Source organism: Neofelis nebulosa, chromosome 14 (assembly GCF_028018385.1).
Source record: "Neofelis nebulosa isolate mNeoNeb1 chromosome 14, mNeoNeb1.pri, whole genome shotgun sequence".
Classification (NCBI taxonomy): domain Eukaryota; kingdom Metazoa; phylum Chordata; class Mammalia; order Carnivora; family Felidae; genus Neofelis; species Neofelis nebulosa.
In genome coordinates, this window is record NC_080795.1 from 30,546,638 (window position 1) to 30,564,478 (window position 17,841).

General features: G+C 36.4%; 1 long non-coding RNA gene across 2 annotated transcripts; it reads right to left on the bottom strand.

Annotated features, from left to right (window-relative positions):
- Nucleotides 1-1,768: 1,768 nt before the first annotated feature.
- Nucleotides 1,769-5,210, bottom strand: LOC131495145 (uncharacterized). Of its 2 annotated transcripts, none has more exons than XR_009253791.1 (3): nucleotides 5,125-5,210; nucleotides 4,225-4,297; nucleotides 1,769-2,046 (listed from the first exon to the last, which is right to left on the bottom strand). It is a non-coding gene; the product is annotated as an uncharacterized LOC131495145 (long non-coding RNA). The 2 variants fall into 2 exon arrangements; XR_009253790.1 differs by having other exon boundaries at nucleotides 4,140-4,297.
- Nucleotides 5,211-17,841: the final 12,631 nt, after the last annotated feature.

Genomic DNA, 17,841 nt, shown 5'->3' on the forward strand with positions numbered 1-17,841 from the left:
TATACACCAATAATAAAGCAAAAGAAAGAGGAATCAAGGACTCAATCCCATTTACAATTGCAACAAAAACCATGAGATGCTTAGGGATAAACCTTACCAAAGAGGTAAAAGATCTGTATTCTGAAAATATAGAAAACTTGTGAGGGAGTTTGAAGAGGACACAAAGAAATGGGAAAACATTCCATGCTCATGGAATTGTTAAAATGTCTATATGACCTAAAGCAATCTACATATTTAATGTAATCCCTGTCAAAATACCACCAGTACTTTTCACAGAGCTATAACAAACAATCCTTAAAGTTTTATGGAACCACATAAGTAAGACTCCAGATTGCCAAAGCAATACTGAAAAAGAAAAGAAAAGATGGAGGCATCACGATTCCAGACTTCAAGCTATACTACAAGCTATAGTCATCAAAGATAGTATGGTACTTGCATAAAAACAGACACATAGATCAATGGAACATAATAGAAAACCCATAAATGGGTTGCCAACCAATCTTCAGTATAGCAACAAAGAATATCCAATGGAAAAAAGTCTCTTCAAAAAATGACGCTGGGAAAACTGGGCAGCAACATGCAGAAGAATGGAACTGGAGCACTTCCTTACACCATACACAAAAATAAATTCAGAGTGGATGAAAGACTTAAATGTGAGACAAAAAACCATCAAACTCCTAGAGGAGAACATAGGCAGCAACTCTTCATCTTGACCGGAGCCTCATCTTACTAGAAATGTCTCCAGAGGCAAGGGAAACAAAAGCAAACATGAACTATTGGGACTTCATCAAGATAAAATCTTCTGCACAGAAAAGGAGTCAGTCAACAAAACTAAAAGGCAGCCTATGGAATGGGAGAAGATATTTGCAAATGACATATCTGGTAAAGGGTTAGTATCCAATATATATATAAAGAACTTACAACATTGAACACCCAAAAAACAAATCATCTAGTTAAGAAATGGTCAGAAGACATGAGTAGACCTTTTTCTAAAGAAGACATCCAGATGGCTAACAGACACATAAAAAGATGCTCAACATCACTCATCATCAGGGAAATTTAAATCAAAACCACGATGAGATACCACTTCACATCTGTCAGAATGGCTAAAATAACACAAGAAACAACTGATTGGTGAGAATGCAGAGAAAAGGAAACTCTCTTACACTGTCGGTGAGAGTGCAAACTGATGCAACACTCTGGAAAATACTATGCAGTTTCCTCAAAAAGTTAAAAATAGAACTACCCTATAATCCAATCCAGCAATTGGCATTACTAGGTATTGACCCAAAGGATACAAAAATACAGATTTGAGAGGTTATGTGCACCCAGATGTTTATAGCAGCACTATCACCAATAGCCAAACTATGGAGAGAGCCAAATGTCCATCAACTGATGAATGGATAAAGAAGGTGTGGTGTGTGTGTGGGGGGGGGGGGGGGGGTGGGTGTACACACACACACACACACACACAATGGAATATTACTCAACCATCAAAAAAATGAAATGTTGCCTTTTGCAACAACATGGATGGACCTAGAGGGTATTTTTCCAAGCGAAATGAATCAGTCTGAGAAAGAGAAACACCATATGATTTTACTCGTATGTGGAATTTAAGAAACAAAACAGATTAACATATGGGAAGGGGGAAAAAGAAAAGAAAGGAGAATGGGAAACAAACCATGAGAGACTCTTAAAGATAGAGAACAAACTGAGGGTTGATGGAAGGAGGTGACAGGGAGATGAGCTAGATGGGTGATGAGTATTAGAAACACACTTGTTATGATGAGTGCTGGGTGTTGTATGTAAGTGATGAATCAGTGAATTCTATTCCTGACAGTGCAATATTGCACTGTCTGTTAACTAACTAGAATTTAAATAAAAAATTTGAAAAGAAAAAAGTCTTTAATATTTATTAAGATTATAAATTTAGGGGCACCTGAGTGGTTCAGTTGGTTAAGCTCTGGAATCTTGATCTTAGCTTAGGTCTTGATCTTCAGGTCATGAGTTCATGCCCCATGTTGGGCTCCATGCTGGGTGTGGATTCTACTTAAAAAAAAAAAAAGATTATAAATTTGAGGGTAGTTAAATTACACTTCTGCAAATTTAAGGGAAATTAATGGAATAATGGAAGAGTGCACTGCAATTGCAATTTAATGGTATCATTATTAATGGTCTGTTTTTCTTCAACTAGATGTGTCTAGGGTAGTAGATCGTTGTGCAGATATGATTTCTGTATTTGCTAACAAGTGAATGATGACAGCCAACTAAAACTGGTCCTTTCTTTTGGTGATTCATTAACATTGTGTTCTAGCTCATTGCACTATCAGAGTCAAGCAGAATTTTTCATCTCATCCCCCCAGCTGTCAACTTCTAGTCTTTTAAAATGAAACCCCAGTTAAAAAAGAAAGAAAGAAAGAAAGAAAGAAAGGAAAAGAAAGAAAGAAAGAAAGAAAGAAAGAAAGAAAGAAAGAAAGAAAGAAAGGAAAAGAAAGAAAGAAAGAAAGAAAGAAAGGAAAAGAAAGAAAGAAAGAAAGAAAGAAAGAAAGAAAGAAAGAAAGAAAGAAAGAAAGAAAGAAAGAAAGAAACCTCAGTGGTAATCCTATTTTAACTAGAATGAGAGACAAGCAGTTTCAGGTTACAATTATATTTTCCCCCACAATGAAAGAATGAGTCAGTAAAGTGCCTGTGTTTTGCCCCATATCCTTGACAAAAATTATGGACTTTATATCTGCCACTAATGGGAATTACTGATTATCTCTCTTCCTAGCCATAATGTTCAGTGCCATTTTTCTATATAGATTTGTCATGGGAGAGGTTTTGGCCTATACCTTTATTTCATGAGACATATTTTTAAAATCCAGTAACAATAATTAGAATCATGTCTTCTCATGAAAGGTTCTTTCACAATATAGTGGGTCTCAAAATAAGGTTCTTTTGATCTATGTCACAGAAGGTAGTTCTTAATGACCTTCTGATTTGGTCTTTCCTCAAAGTCCTGGAATTATAGCTGTGTTGTTTATTTCTACATGTATATAAAACAAGAGCTTGACTTTCAATGATATTTTTTATTTTAGTCCAAGTTCTCTAACAATTTACTCTTTAAATGCAATGAAATGTAACCATATTTTCACATTATATTTCAAACTGCTACCAGATCATTTAAAATATATATGGAAGATTTTGTTGAAAGCTTCAGTTTTTTATAATACTAACAATATTTCACTCTTTCAGAAAGAGGCTATCTAGGAATGTGTCTTTCATGTGCTTTCTTTCTGTAGGCTCTTGTCAAAAAAGATGATCTTCTGTGTCCCAAGTTATATGAGCACATTTACTCTTCAGTTCAAAACAGTAGCACCTCATTTTTCCTCTACCGAAAATTCCTTACTGGCTCTTAATTTGGATATCCATTGACTGTATCATTGACTAGGTCCTTTTTTGTTTTCCTTTATGTAGTAGGCCTTCAATTCTGACATCTTTGTTGCATTTTGTTTTAAATCTATCTTTGCTTTTTAATTCCAAAGTCTTTTTTGTCTTTGGTTAGTTTCCCTAGAGCAGGATTTAGAGCTACCTAGGACTAGTGTCTCCTTCCACATGAAGCTTCAGGACACAGACAAAAGCAACAGTCAGAGGAAAGCGTGAGGATTTGTTGGCCAAATATGTCCATCTTTGAATCTTATTTTTGCTCGAGAAGGTTGTTGAGAGGAGTAAATTTAGTAATATACACAAAAATTCTGGCACAATGTTAGTGTTCAAAAAATATTATTTCCTATCTATTTCTGGCCACCATTTCTTCTGAACCATTTTATTATATGTATTTTTGGTTTAAAATTTTTTTTATTTTACATTTATTTATTTTTGATAGAGAGAGACAGAGCACAAGTGGGGGAGAGGCGGAGAGAGAAGGAGACACAGAATCCAAAGCAGGCTCTAGCCTCCGAGCTGTCAGCACAGAGCCCAATGCAGGGCTCGAACTCACAAACCACAAGATCATGACCTGAGCCAAAGTTGGATGCTTAACCAACTGAGCCACCCAGGTGCCCCTGTATTTTTGGTTTTAATTAGCAAGTAAAGTATTTAGCAGAATGTCTGTCATATACCATCATGTGACAAATATTAGTCATTATTAAAATTATTACCCTTATATTTCCATCTCAATTTTTCCTTACTCCATTTCTCGTGAAGTTCTTTATACTTTCAATAGCAAATATATTTATTGTTCACCTCTAAATATATGCTGAGAAAATTCTTGTCTAGGAATTGGCTTGTTTGATGTAATTCTCAAGAGACTAAGTACCTAAAGGTGAAAAGAGGGGGAAAAAGGGTAAGTGGGAGCAAAACCACAGCTTCAAATAACAAGGGAAAGTTGGAATGGAAGAAAATGAAGCTATATTTGTCTTATTGGGATAGTATTTAAAAAATACAATTTTTCAAAAGCAAATGCACACAATAATGAATTGCTATGATATTGATATTTTTAGACTCACCATTTGGCCTTTTGACTGGTCCATTGTATTAATAGTGCATACTGGTGTTTGACCAATTTAACAGTAATTGAATGTGACATGATGCATGAAATCTGCTGTGTGATTACCATCAAGACACGATTTTATTTCATGAATGATGAAGTTTTTTGAAATGGGAACTTCACATTTCACCTTGAGATAAAATGTGTAGTCATGTTTCACTACAGGTAACTAGATGTATTGTTCAAATACATTTTACAGAAAAGGAATAAATCGTGGCCACTTGTGTGTTCATTAAATTATATGAAGTTAACATATGGGTACTTTCTTTGAAAATACATCTTCTTTGGTATCAGTATCTTCTTGAATAGCTGCCCTAAGCAATACTAGTAATAATAAATTTTTATATCTTCTTATCAATGGTGGCTGTTCCCTTCTCTAATTTTTTTTTTCTATATGACCTGTTGTCACAGAATGGCTTTCAGCATTTGATTTCAGTTTACTATAAAATCCTCTCCTTACCTTTAATACAACTTGTAGCAACAGCTGGGTTGTATTAAAAATGAAAGCAGATATACAAAGTGCCTTACTGACCCTTCTACATGTTTTTAATATTCATTGAGTTTACTGTATATGAATGCTGTGTGAGTGCTCTCACCTGGAGGGATCTCATTCTCTCCAAGGGCTATAATTACAAAGTGCAAATTTTTCCAAAGACTTCTGGATCTATACTACCAACTTAGGTCTTTTAACTGAATTCCATGTCTGCACTCTAAACTGCCTACTGTTCCTTGCTATAGACAGTTAAACAACAATTATGAAGAGTTCAACTCATTAATTTTCCTCCACACAAATCTTAATGAAAGGCATCACCACCCATACCGTTGCTTATTTTCTGAAAAAACTGGGTATCAGCCAAATTCTTCCTTCTCCATAAACAGACCCTGCATCCAGCCAATCACTGCATCTTCTCAAACCTACCTCCTGAATTGAATCCAGTTTATTCTCTTCAGCTCTGTAGCCCTCCCACCTTTTAGGCCATCAGCATCATTTACCCACCGTATGGCAGAAGCGTCCTATTTTGTTAGCCTGTTTCTTGCATAGATGCAAGTACAGACACAGAGATACTTGTAGGTCACCCCTGTGCCAAAAACATGCGAATGGCTCCTCGCCACCCTAAAATTAAAGTTTAAGCTCCTTAACTTGGTTCACATGTTCCTTCTTTTAAGATCTTGTTACTCCAGCTGTTTACTCCAGCCTCATCTCTCAGTTCTTCTTCCCAGCATTTCCTGCTGCAGTTCCCCCGAACCACTTCCTGTTTCTGGAATGGATTACTCACTGTCCTGCTTCTGAGATTTTGCCCTGCCATTTTCTGTGCCTGAGACACTTCTTTCCTTAGTCCATCTTTATTATTCACCCTTTGTATTGGTTAGGGTTCTCTACAGAGAAACAGAATCAATAGGATACATATGGTATAAATTTCAGTCTGAGTCCAAGTCCAAAAGCAAGAGAAAACCAATGTCCAGCTGAAAGACAGGCAGAAAGAGTGAATGAACTCTCCTTTACTCTGCTTGTTTGTTCTATTCAGGGCTTCAAAGGATTAGGTGAGGCCCACTCACACTGGGAAGAGCACATGGCTTCATTCAGTCTATGAATTCAAATGTTAAGCTCATCCTGAAGTACCTTCCCAGACACACCCAAAATAACGTTTACCCAAACATATGAGCTCTCTGTAGCCCAGTCAGGTTGACAAACAATTAATCATCACACCCTTCTGGTCTCATTCTAGATACCCTTTTGTCAAGAAAAATTCCAGCCCCCCAACCCCTCAAATCCTGATGAGTTTCTATTCTTACTCTCTTATCTGCTTCTATAACTTGTCTTCCTCCCGTGTGGCACCTACCACACTCTGTCATCGTTACCTGCTTACTTATGTCTCATATAAGACTCCTAATCTCGCTAATCTTTACCTCTATAATTCCTACTTTAGGAGTTAGGAATTACACTTTGGTACTTAAGAGTTGTTCAATGAATATTCACTGAATGCATGAGCTATTCTATTAACCTTTAACTTGAATTCTTGCTAACATTAAAACAATATAATTATTTTAGCTTGGTCACTTATATAAAACTAACATTTACTCCTGGCCAATTATGGCTGAATATATATGTAACAACATTCAACATTCTGGTTTCATTAACTTTCCTCTGATATTTATACACTAAATCCACTCGATCTGTGGTTTAGATATTTTATGCTGATTAAAACTGTGGCTACCTTGTTAGAATTCTCTTTGTTGCTCACCACCAGGGAAGAGGGCATTCAGTTTAGCTGTTTTGAATTATAAAGTAGCATAGGAAAGGAGCATAGGCTTTGGAATAAAACAAAGTCCAGGTTAGACTCGTGCTGATTGCTTTCATTCTGTCTTAATTATTGAGTTCTGTATACTAAGCATCTAGAAAAGTACATAGCCCAAAAGTAGGTTCTAAAAATTGATAGATGAGGCAACTTTGATAAAACTACAAAAATTATTTTAGTCATGGTGTTGTCAGGTGAACTAGTGAGATGCCAGGTCATGGGGCCTCAACCCAGCCCCTCTGAAAGTTGTTGCCGAAAGTTTTTGGTTTTGTCATGAGAAAGAATTCAAGGACAGACACACAACATAGGACCGACACAAGTGGGAAAAGTTTATTAAAGCAAAAGTACACTCTGAAGATAGGAGACTTGGAGAGCTTAACAGAGAAAGAGAGGGAGAGAGGGAGGGAGGGAGGGAGGGAGGGAGAGAGAGAGAGAGAGAGAGAGAGAGAGAGAGAGAGAGAGAGAGAAAGAGAGAGAGAGAGGTAGAGCTGCCTGTCCTGGAGGTTGGGTTTTTATCTTTCATTGACAGTTGTTAACTAAGAGGCAGAATATTTATTACCTGGGCTAGGGATGCAGAATTTGCACTTTTTGTTTTTACTTTTACTTTTCTATTTGTATTTCTTAAAAATGGATTTATTTAAATTCAAGTTAGTTAACAAACAGTGTAGTATTGGTTTCAGGAGTAGAACCCAGTGATTCATCACTTACATATAACACCCAGTGCTCATCCCAAGTGCCCTCCTTAGTCCCCATCGCCCAGTTAGCGCATCCCCTGACTGTCCTCCCTCCATCAACCCTCAGTTTATTCTCTGTATTTAAGAGTCTCTTATGGTTTGCCTCCTTTTGTGTTTTTATCTTTTTTTCCTTCCCTTCCCCTAATGTTCATCTGTTGTGTTTCTTAAATTCCACATATGAGTGAAATCATATGATATTTGTCTTCCTCTCTGACTGATCTCACTTGGCAAAATACCCTCTAGTTCCATCCACATTGTTGCAAATGGCTTTGTCAGGGGTTTCCGCCATGGCGCCTGGATGTTGGGCCTGTCTGGTTTGATCCTGCTTCTTGTGGAGTGCTGCCAGGACAGGCCTCTGATTTACCCAGTGGCTGACCATGACCTCCTCCTTGCTGGCCTCCAGATATCCTGTTAGAACCTAACTAACTGCCTACTCTAACGATAGGCTTCTCATTTAGTAAGTGATAGTAACTGTATTGGCTTCAGAAAGATTTTTAAGACTATAACTCAATTGATGTACTCAAATTGAGTACAGAGTAGATGCAAAATGAAAATCTCTTGTATTTCTTATTTACATAGCATCAGAAAATGTGCAAATATGTTTGTAAGTGCAAAATATTTGTTTCATCCTGCAGTCCCCAACCGTGCCCTTTTTCCCTTTATTTCTAAGCACTTAATATGCACCAGGCATTATCCTAAGTGTTTTGCATACATCATTTAATTTCATTTTACTAAAGTATTTGTCTCCTTAATTGACAAGGAAAATCTCATTTCATAGAGATTGAACAATTTGCCCAAGTTTACACAGCTATGGGATTGCAAAGATGCAAAGTATTGCATCTGGGTTTATCTGATACCAAAATCCAATGGTCATAACTATTCAATTTTAAAGCAAAATAAAGTCTTCAGGGCATGTTGGTGGCTCAGTGGGTTGAGCATCCTGCTCTTGATTTTGGCTCAGGTCATGTTTCGAGAGTGGGGGGATCCAGCCCAACTTGGGCCTCCACACTGAGCCTGGAGTCTGCTTGGGATTCTCTTTTTCTCTCCCTCTGCCCCTCTCTTCAGCTTGTGTGCTCTCTCTAAAACAAATAAAATAAAATAATATAATGTAAAGTAAAATAAAATAAATAAAGCAAAATAAAATCTGAATCTATTAAAAGTTAATTACTTTTTCCCTTCTTGTCCTACAGGGTCAGCATTCCACTGTTCTGTGCCCTTTATATTTGCACATGCACAGAGGGTATAATGTTTAGGAGAACATGGTAGGGAAATTTAAAGTCATTTCTACCACGGCATGCAAAGATGCTTGTTCCAACTGCTCTTGGCTCCTTCTCATTTATATTGATTCCTCCCCCTCCCACACATGGGCATTCATACCCAGGGCAGAGCTGGAACATGGCCCTGGCAGCTGCAGATGTCCTCCCTGGACAGACTTTGGTCAGACTGTACTGGAGAATTTGTCATGGGAAGGTTGTTTGTCTTTCCTTCATCTTTAAGGTCAGAAAATCCCCAGCTGTCTACATTCAGGTAAAAGGAAAAAGCAAAGATGAAATTTACCTTACATCTCTCTACTTCTCCCTACACATTCATTGTTTAGCCCAGTTTATAAATTGACTCCCTAAATTAACTTTCACTCCTTAATCCCAATAACAGATGCTGTACTTCCACCTGTATTTTGGAACCTTTCCCTTCCTTTCTCTTTTCAGAATTAACTTCCATAATAATTATTCTCCTAATGCATCACTGGTGTCTTTTCCTTCACTGTTATTATTGCCCTTGTTCTTCCTCTCTAGCTTCAAGAATGTTCTTTTTTCTTTCAATTTTCTTGATTCTGATTTTTTTAAGTTATGTTTTCTTTTTCAATTTGATGCAAAACTCCTAGAACATCAGGTTATCTTGATTTTCTCCTATCACCTTCCAAATTCTACAATTTAAATTTTGTTAGAAGATTTCATTGGGTTAAAAACCATCAACTGAATTACATTTACAACTTTATATATTAATTGAATGATACAAATTGATTTCATTGGTTTTATTTTTTGAAGTTTATTTATTTATTTTGAGAGAGAGAGAAAGAGGAAAAACAGTGAGAATAGGGGAGGGGCAGAGAGAGAGGAAGAGAGAGAATCACAAGGAGGCTTTGCACCATCAGAGCAGAGCCTAAAGCGGGGCTCGAACGCCCAAATCATAAGATTGTGACCTGAGCCAAGATCAGGAGTTGGATGCTTAACCAACTAAGCCACCAGGGCACCCAAATTTCATTGATTTTAAACTGAGGGCAGCTGTTGGGATAAGCACTGGGTGTTGTATCGAAACCAATCTGAATCTATAAAGAGCTCACCAAACTCCACACCCGAAAAACAAATAACCCAGTGAAGAAATGGGCAGAAAACATGAATAGACACTTCTCTAAAGAAGACATCTGGATGGCCAACAGGCACATGAAAAGATGCTCAACGTCGCTCCTCATCAGGGAAATACAAATCAAAACCACACTCAGATATCACCTCACGCCAGTCAGAGTGGCCAAAATGAAGAAATCAGGAGACTATAGACGCTGGAGAGGATGTGGAGAAACGGGAACCCTCTTGCACTGTTGGTGGGAATGCAAACTGGTGCAGACACTCTGGAAAACAGTGTGGAGTGTCCTCAGAAAATTAAAAATAGATCTACCCTATGACCCAGAAATAGCACTGCTAGGAATTTACCCAAGGGATCCAGGAGTGCTGATGCATAGGAGCGCTTTTACCCCAGTATTTATAGCAGCACTTTTAACAGTAGCCAAATTATGGAAAGAGCCTAAATGTCCATCAACTGATGAATAGATAAAGAAATTGTGGTTTATATACACAATGGAATACTGCTTGGCAATGAGAAAGAATGAAGTATGGCCTTTTGTAGCAACATGGATGGAACTGGAGAATGCAATGCTAAGCGAAATAAGCCATACAGAGAAAGACAGATACCATATGTTTTCACTCTTATGTGGATCCTGAGAAACTTAACAGAAACCCATGGGGGAGGGGAAGGAAAAAAAAAGGGTTAGAGAGGGAGGGAGCCATCACATAAGAGACTCTTAAAAACTGAGAACAGAGAGGACCAGCAGAAGATGGCGGCTTAGGAGGACGCTGGGCTCACCGCGCGTCCTGCTGATCACTTAGATTCCACCTACACCTGCCTAAATAACCCAGAAAACCGCCAGAAGACTAGCAGAACGGAGTCTCCGGAGCCAAGCGCAGACGAAAGGCCCACGGAAGAGGATGACATGATACTATACATGGAAAATCCGACAGACTCCACCAAAAGTCTGCTAGAACTGATACATGAATTCAGCAAAGTTGCAGGATACAAAATCAATGTACAGAAGTCAGTTGCATTCTTATACACTAATAATGAAGCAACAGAAAGACAAATAAAGAAACTGATCCCATTCACAATTGCACCAAGAAGCATAAAATACCTAGGAATAAACCTAACCAAAGATGTAACAGATCTGTATGCTGAAAACTATAGAAAGCTTATGAAGGTATTTGAAGAAGATATAAAGAAATGGAAAGACATTCCCTGCTTATGGATTGGAAGAATAAATATTGTCAAAATGTCAATACTACCCAAAGCTATCTACACATTCAATGCAATCCCAATCAAAATTGCACCAGCATTCTTCTCGAAACTGGAACAAGCAATCCTAAAATTCATATGGAACCACAAAAGGCCCCGAATAGCCAAAGTAATTTTGAAGAAGAAGACCAAAGCAGGAGGCATCACAATCCCAGACTTTAGCCTCTACTACAAACCTGTCATCATCAAGACAGCATGGTATTGGCACAAAAACAGACACATAGACCAATGGAATAGAATAGAAACCCCAGAACTAGACCCACAAATGTATGGCCAACTAATCTTTGATAAAGCAGGAAAGAACATCCAATGGAAAAAAGACAGTCTCTTTAACAAATGGTGCTGGGAGAACTGGACAGCAACATGCAGAAGTTGAAACTACACCACTTTCTCACACCATTCACAAAAATAAGCTCAAAATGGATAAAGGACCTGAATGTGAGACAGGAAACCATCAAAACCCTAGAGGAGAAAGCAGGAAAAGACCTCTCTGACCTCAGCCGTAGCAATCTCTTACTCGACACATTCCCAAAGGCAAGGGAATTAAAAGCAAAAATGAATTACTGGGACCTTATGAAGATAAAAAGCTTCTGCACAGCAAAGGAAACAACCAACAAAACTAAAAGGCAACCAACGGAATGGGAAAAGATATTTGCAAATGACACATCGGACAAAGGGCTAGTATCCAAAATCTATAAAGAGCTCATCAAACTCCACACCCAAAAAACAAATAACCCAGTGAAGAAATGGGCAGAAAACATGAATAGACACTTCTCTAAAGAAGACATCTGGATGGCCAACAGGCACATGAAAAGATGCTCAACGTCGCTCCTCATCAGGGAAATACAAATCAAAACCACACTCAGATATCACCTCACGCCAGTCAGAGTGGCCAAAATGAAGAAATCAGGAGACTATAGATGCTGGAGAGGATGTGGAGAGACGGGAACCCTCTTGCACTGTTGGTGGGAATGCAAACTGGTGCAGCCGCTCTGGAAAGCAGTGTGGAGGTTCCTCAGAAAATTAAAAATAGACCTACCCTATGACCCAGCAATAGCACTGCTAGGAATTTACCCAAGGGATCCAGGAGTGCTGATGCATAGGGGCACTTGTACCCCAATGTTTATAGCAGCACTCTCAACAATAGCCAAATTATGGAGTCTAAATGTCCATCAACTGATGAATGGATAAAGCAATTGTGGTTTATATACACAATGGAGTACTACGTGGCAATGAGAAAGAACGAAATATGGCCCTTTGTAGCAACGTGGATGGAACTGGAGAATGTGATGCTAAGCGAAATAAGCCATACAGAGAAAGACAGATACCATATGTTTTCACTCTTATGTGGATCCTGAGAAACTTAACAGAAACCCATGGGGGAGGGGAAGGAAAAAAAAAGAGGTTAGAGTGGGAGAGAGCCAAAGCATAAGAGACTGTTAAAAACTGAGAACAAACTGAGGGTTGATGGGGGGTGGGAGGGAGGGGAGGGTGGGTGATGGGTATTGAGGAGGGCACCTTTTGGGATGAGCACTGGGTGTTGTATGGAAAGCAATTTGACAATAAATTTCATATATTGAAAAAAATAAAAAAAAATAAAAGAGAAACTAAATGGAAAAAAAAAAAACAGAACAGACTGAGGGTTGATGGGGGGTGGGAGGGAGGGGAGGGTGGGTGATGGGTATTGAGGAGGGCACCTGTTGAGATGAGCACTGGGTGTTGTATGGAAACCAATTTGACAATAAATTTCATATTAAAAAAAACCCTGATACTTTATATATTCAAGTAAGTACTTACAATGATACAATATATACAATATAGAATCCAGTTGTATTATATATATTTAAATTTTTAAAAAAATGTTTATTTAGTTTTGAGAGAGAGAGAGTGCAAGCAGGGAGAAACGGAGAGGGACAAATGATCTGAAGCAGGCTCTGCATTGAGAGCAGCAAACCCCAATGTGGGGCCTGAACTCATGAACCCACAAGATCATGACTGGAGCTGAAGTCAGATGCTCAACTGACTGAGCCACCCAGGCACCTTTTACCTGTATTATATTTTATCCTGGGAGTATCAGAGTTTTTCTGTGCAATTAGTAGAGATCGTCCTTCAATATTGCAACATGGGCCCATTTACAACTGAGTCTGATTTTTCACTCAGGATTCAGTAAATTGATTTTTTATAATAAATTTATTTATTTATAATAGAATATACTCTTAATGATAAATGTTGATAATTAAAAAATTTAAATATATGAGTACCCAGTTAGTTTTGTTCTTAATTATTGTACATATACAAACACACACACAGATTTTTTTTTTTTTGCCGACTTCAACTCATAAAATTTAATAGTAGTTTGACCAATGTGATGAAAATTATTCTATTTATAATTACTTTGAATTTTTTGGAAGAACTTCGAACACTTGGCTACTAGTGGAAATAATCATTTTAACGATTACAGTGTTGCCAGAGAGTTCAGCAAAGCATTTGATTATTTTTTTAGCCTCAAGAAGTGGCAAAATTGTACTTATTTAAATGTCACTGTTTTGCAAAAACTTTTAGTCTCTCTCTTCTTTGTTTTTTTTATCCTTCATTTGTGAATGTTTACATAATAAATCCAGTAAGTGTATTTTTGGAAGTATAACTCTTTAACAGATGGAATCATTAATTTTATTGTTCCATATTTATGTTAGAGATTAATATGTTTGCCTGAATGCTTGGCAGATTAACATCTCTTTGTTTAACTTTATGATTTTTTGTTTAAGCACTGGAGAAGTCTGTCATTGACAAAACTGAGCTAATGTCAGTGATCTTATTTTTCAGGATTTTTTGACATTGAAATTTTGAATAAATAAGCATGCATATAAATTGGATGATAATTGTAGAAACTGAGGCTTCATTTCAATTACAAGAGTTATGCAGTGTATTTTTATTCTTACGTCTACTAGATGAGAAGATTCAAGCCATTATTCTGTTTTCTTCATAATTGCTAATTTAAAAATTCTTTACCATGTTTATTCCAATTAATTCCTTTAATAAGAAAATCAGCCTAATTAAATTGTTGAAGGTTAAAATTAAATTCCACTTCAATATTGTTTACCTAGGAACGCTATGAGTTTCTAAGTGTTTAATTAACTCAGTTGTATAAGGGTTAACAGTCAGAAATATATCCAGGTCATCTAAGTCATACAATTGTCAGATGGTTGCTAGGCAACAGATATCAGGTTTGGCTGATGCATGTTTCTAGGCAAAGCTTATAGTGTGAAAAGAAGAACAAATTACATGACACCTGCATTTTTGTCATTATGCTTTTTAAAATAAAGTTGTTTTTGGAGGGGGGATAAAGTCTTGACATTTATTATGCACATTGTCATTTTTCTAAATGCCAGAACTATGTCTTTTGATAGTTAAGTGATAAGGGACAATAAATTAAAATGACAGCTGACATTTTATTTCTTATGTGGTTTCAGATGTGGGTCTTTCACCTAATCCTGTTTTTGTATGTTGTCATCTTGTTAATTAATTTTCTAAATTAATTATGATTGAAAAGAAGCTGCAAATCAAAATTAATTGAAATATAATTAATTTAAAATATACACATTTCAAAGCCACTGAGGACAAGAAATGAAAATGACTTATACTACATGATTCTAGTACAAAACCAATTATGTCACCAGTGATGGAAATGATGTTGAGAGACCACATTTTAAAAATCTAGGGTGAAAGTCTAATTCATTGCAAATTACTATTTTAAACTACTATTTAGTATTATATATTACTCGATTAATTTTCATTTTGTTATATATAATATGATAATAAATATGATAATATGATATAAAATGTAATAAAGTATTGAGTATAATGCTTATATCCTACTTATAAATTCCAATGATGTTAGTTCCTCTCTCCCTCTTTTTACTCTTCTTCTTAATAATTGACATACAAGGTGAGAATTTTGGGTTTGGTTAAGGATGGTTCATTGCAAATGGACCCAAGAGGAAACAACCAAAATTATCTATTAGATGTCCAGGAAACAAAAATATATTATTTAATCATTTGTTTTCAAACATATTTTTTAAAGCATATATTTCAGAGATTTGGTTTTTACTCCCCAAATGAGGAGTTGTGGCAAAAATCATTAAAAAAATTAATTTTGATTAGTTTAGTTTTTCATTGGAAAAATTTAATTCAGAGTTAAGCATAACCAATATTTTGGGGTTTTTTAATAATTGGATGCCATCTTTCACAAATTAAGAGATTTTTCCAGTGAATTTTCAGTTGTTGGGGTGAGATAAAAAACAGAAGAAATATATTTAAATTCGACATTTTTACAAAAGAGAATTTTGTCAAATTTCTATCTAGAATTATGATTCTAGTGCCTCTCTGATTTTTACTATTAGCTAACAGAACTTAGAGAACTTAATTAAAATCAAATACATAAGGTAGATGAATCAGGTGGACTTGTATAGTGACAATGATTTAACAAATCAACTAAAAAATAGCATAATTTTTTTTCTAATTTCAACCAAATTTTAAGTTTATATAAACGTGATTTCTGTATTCCGTTCACAGAGCAGACACCTGCCTAGGGTTATTATAGACTTAAAAAACAGCCAGAATTTATTTTATTTCTTGGGAAAATCCTCCAAGGAATATATCTTTATATTCTTCATGTATAAAGGACTTCAGACCTCACGTGAATTTGCTGGTGATAAATAACAAAATAATAATAAAATTAAATTAAATTATGAAGCATCAAGTTATTTATATGTCTAACAAAGAAAATTGAGATTATGTTTATTATGTATTCTTTGTGCAACAGCTTTAAAAATATGTAACCTTGTTCAAGAGCAAACTGTCTGCCTAACACATTCTAAAATAAAAAATATACTCAGATAAATATTGTTACCAGGTTTTAAAAATGTTTCAACATGTTATGAAATAAGCACATTTAGAAAATCAGAGTTGTTACAAATTGAGGACTAGATTGCTCAAAAGGTGATGCTGCTTTCAAAGTTATGTCTCTTGAAACTATTATGCTCAATTTCCTTTTTCTTTTTGACATCCAGAAACAGAGACATGTCTGGATGAAAAGAGTTTCACTTAAAAAGCAAGAAAACAAATCTTTAAAGAATTAGTATAGATTCTTGATGCTTTAATATGAATTTCTGAGCATATTTTGGTAGGTAGTATGGTTAATTCACCTTCGTTCCTTTCTTCTAGTTGTGTGCCACATCGAGGGACATGTGAAATCAATGGCTCCAGAGTTATAGAAGAGAATCAAACTGTAACATCCCACCTCCCCTAAATTGCTAACCACAGTTATCTGTATAATAATGAGAGTTTTATTAGTATTGGAAATGCTTCTTTTCTTACAACTTCCATTGTTGTTAAATCCCTGTTTTTTTCCCATCTCATTTCTTTTATTTAAAAAAAATTTTAATGTCTTATTTATTTTTGAGAGAGAGACAGAGAGACAGACAGAGAGGGAGAGATGGAGCACAAGTTGGGGAGGGGCAGAGAGCGGGAGACAGAATCTGAAGCAGTCAGGGCTCTGAGCTGTCAGCACAAAGCCCAATGCTCATGGGATCTCACAGTTCATGGGGCTTGAACCCATGAACTATGAGATCATGACCTGGGTTGAAGTCAGATGCTCAACCAACTGAGCCACCCAGGCATCCCCCCCCCATTTCATTTCTTTAATAGATAATCTTTATAGAATTTCATGGACATTCTAAGAAATGTTATAGACTCTTCAGTCTTGGATTGAAGTGGAGTAAAATAGTATATTTTTGTTAGGTCAATCGAATCATGACATCCATTCCAAGTATTTCATAAAGCATATTTTGGTGGAGCCATTAATAGGATCTTCCTTTTGAGACACACTTTATTTTCTGCCAGCCTATGGACATAATCTAAAAACTGACAGCATACCTACATCAGATAGCAAACAGTCCCACTTATACAGAAGATTTCCAAACTTGACTTGGAATATTTGAATGTGAATTCTGGAATTACTGAGTCTGGTCCAAACAGGTGGCCTGCTCAGCTATGAATAAGACAATAGAAAAAAAGATGAATAAGATGAAAAAATTAAGAAACACTTCCTGAAACTATTAGTTTACCTTGCAGTGTACTTAAAATTAATTTCAATTATAATATAATAACATTATAAAATAAGTATGTTAGAAAAGCCTTTCTTAGGAGACCAAGACAAGAGTCTCAGGATGCTTATCGCACGTAGAAAAGGAATTGCCTCTGGGATTGGAGAAGGAAAAGGAATAGAGAAGAAGAATGGGACATTTATCAAACGCCTGCCACTTGACAGACACTATTCTAGACGTATGTTATACCATTTAACATTTATAAGCCAGTAAGGTAGGGAGTGTTATCTCCAACAGAAAGATGAGGAAAAACAAACTTCAAGGAGCTGTGTAAGACCTTTTTTTCAGGAGACTTTTTTTCTGCAAAACTTTTAAAACTGGGACCCAAGAGAGAAGGTGTTAGAACACAGGTATGTCTGCCTGCTAAGCCCATGTGTATAATGGTTGCTGAACCTGAAATTAGCAGTGGTAGCACCTGTAGCCAAAGGTCCATCATTATGTTTCTCATTTTATAGCTTCCTGATAGATGTGGAAAAAAAGAAACCCTCAGTGACGCA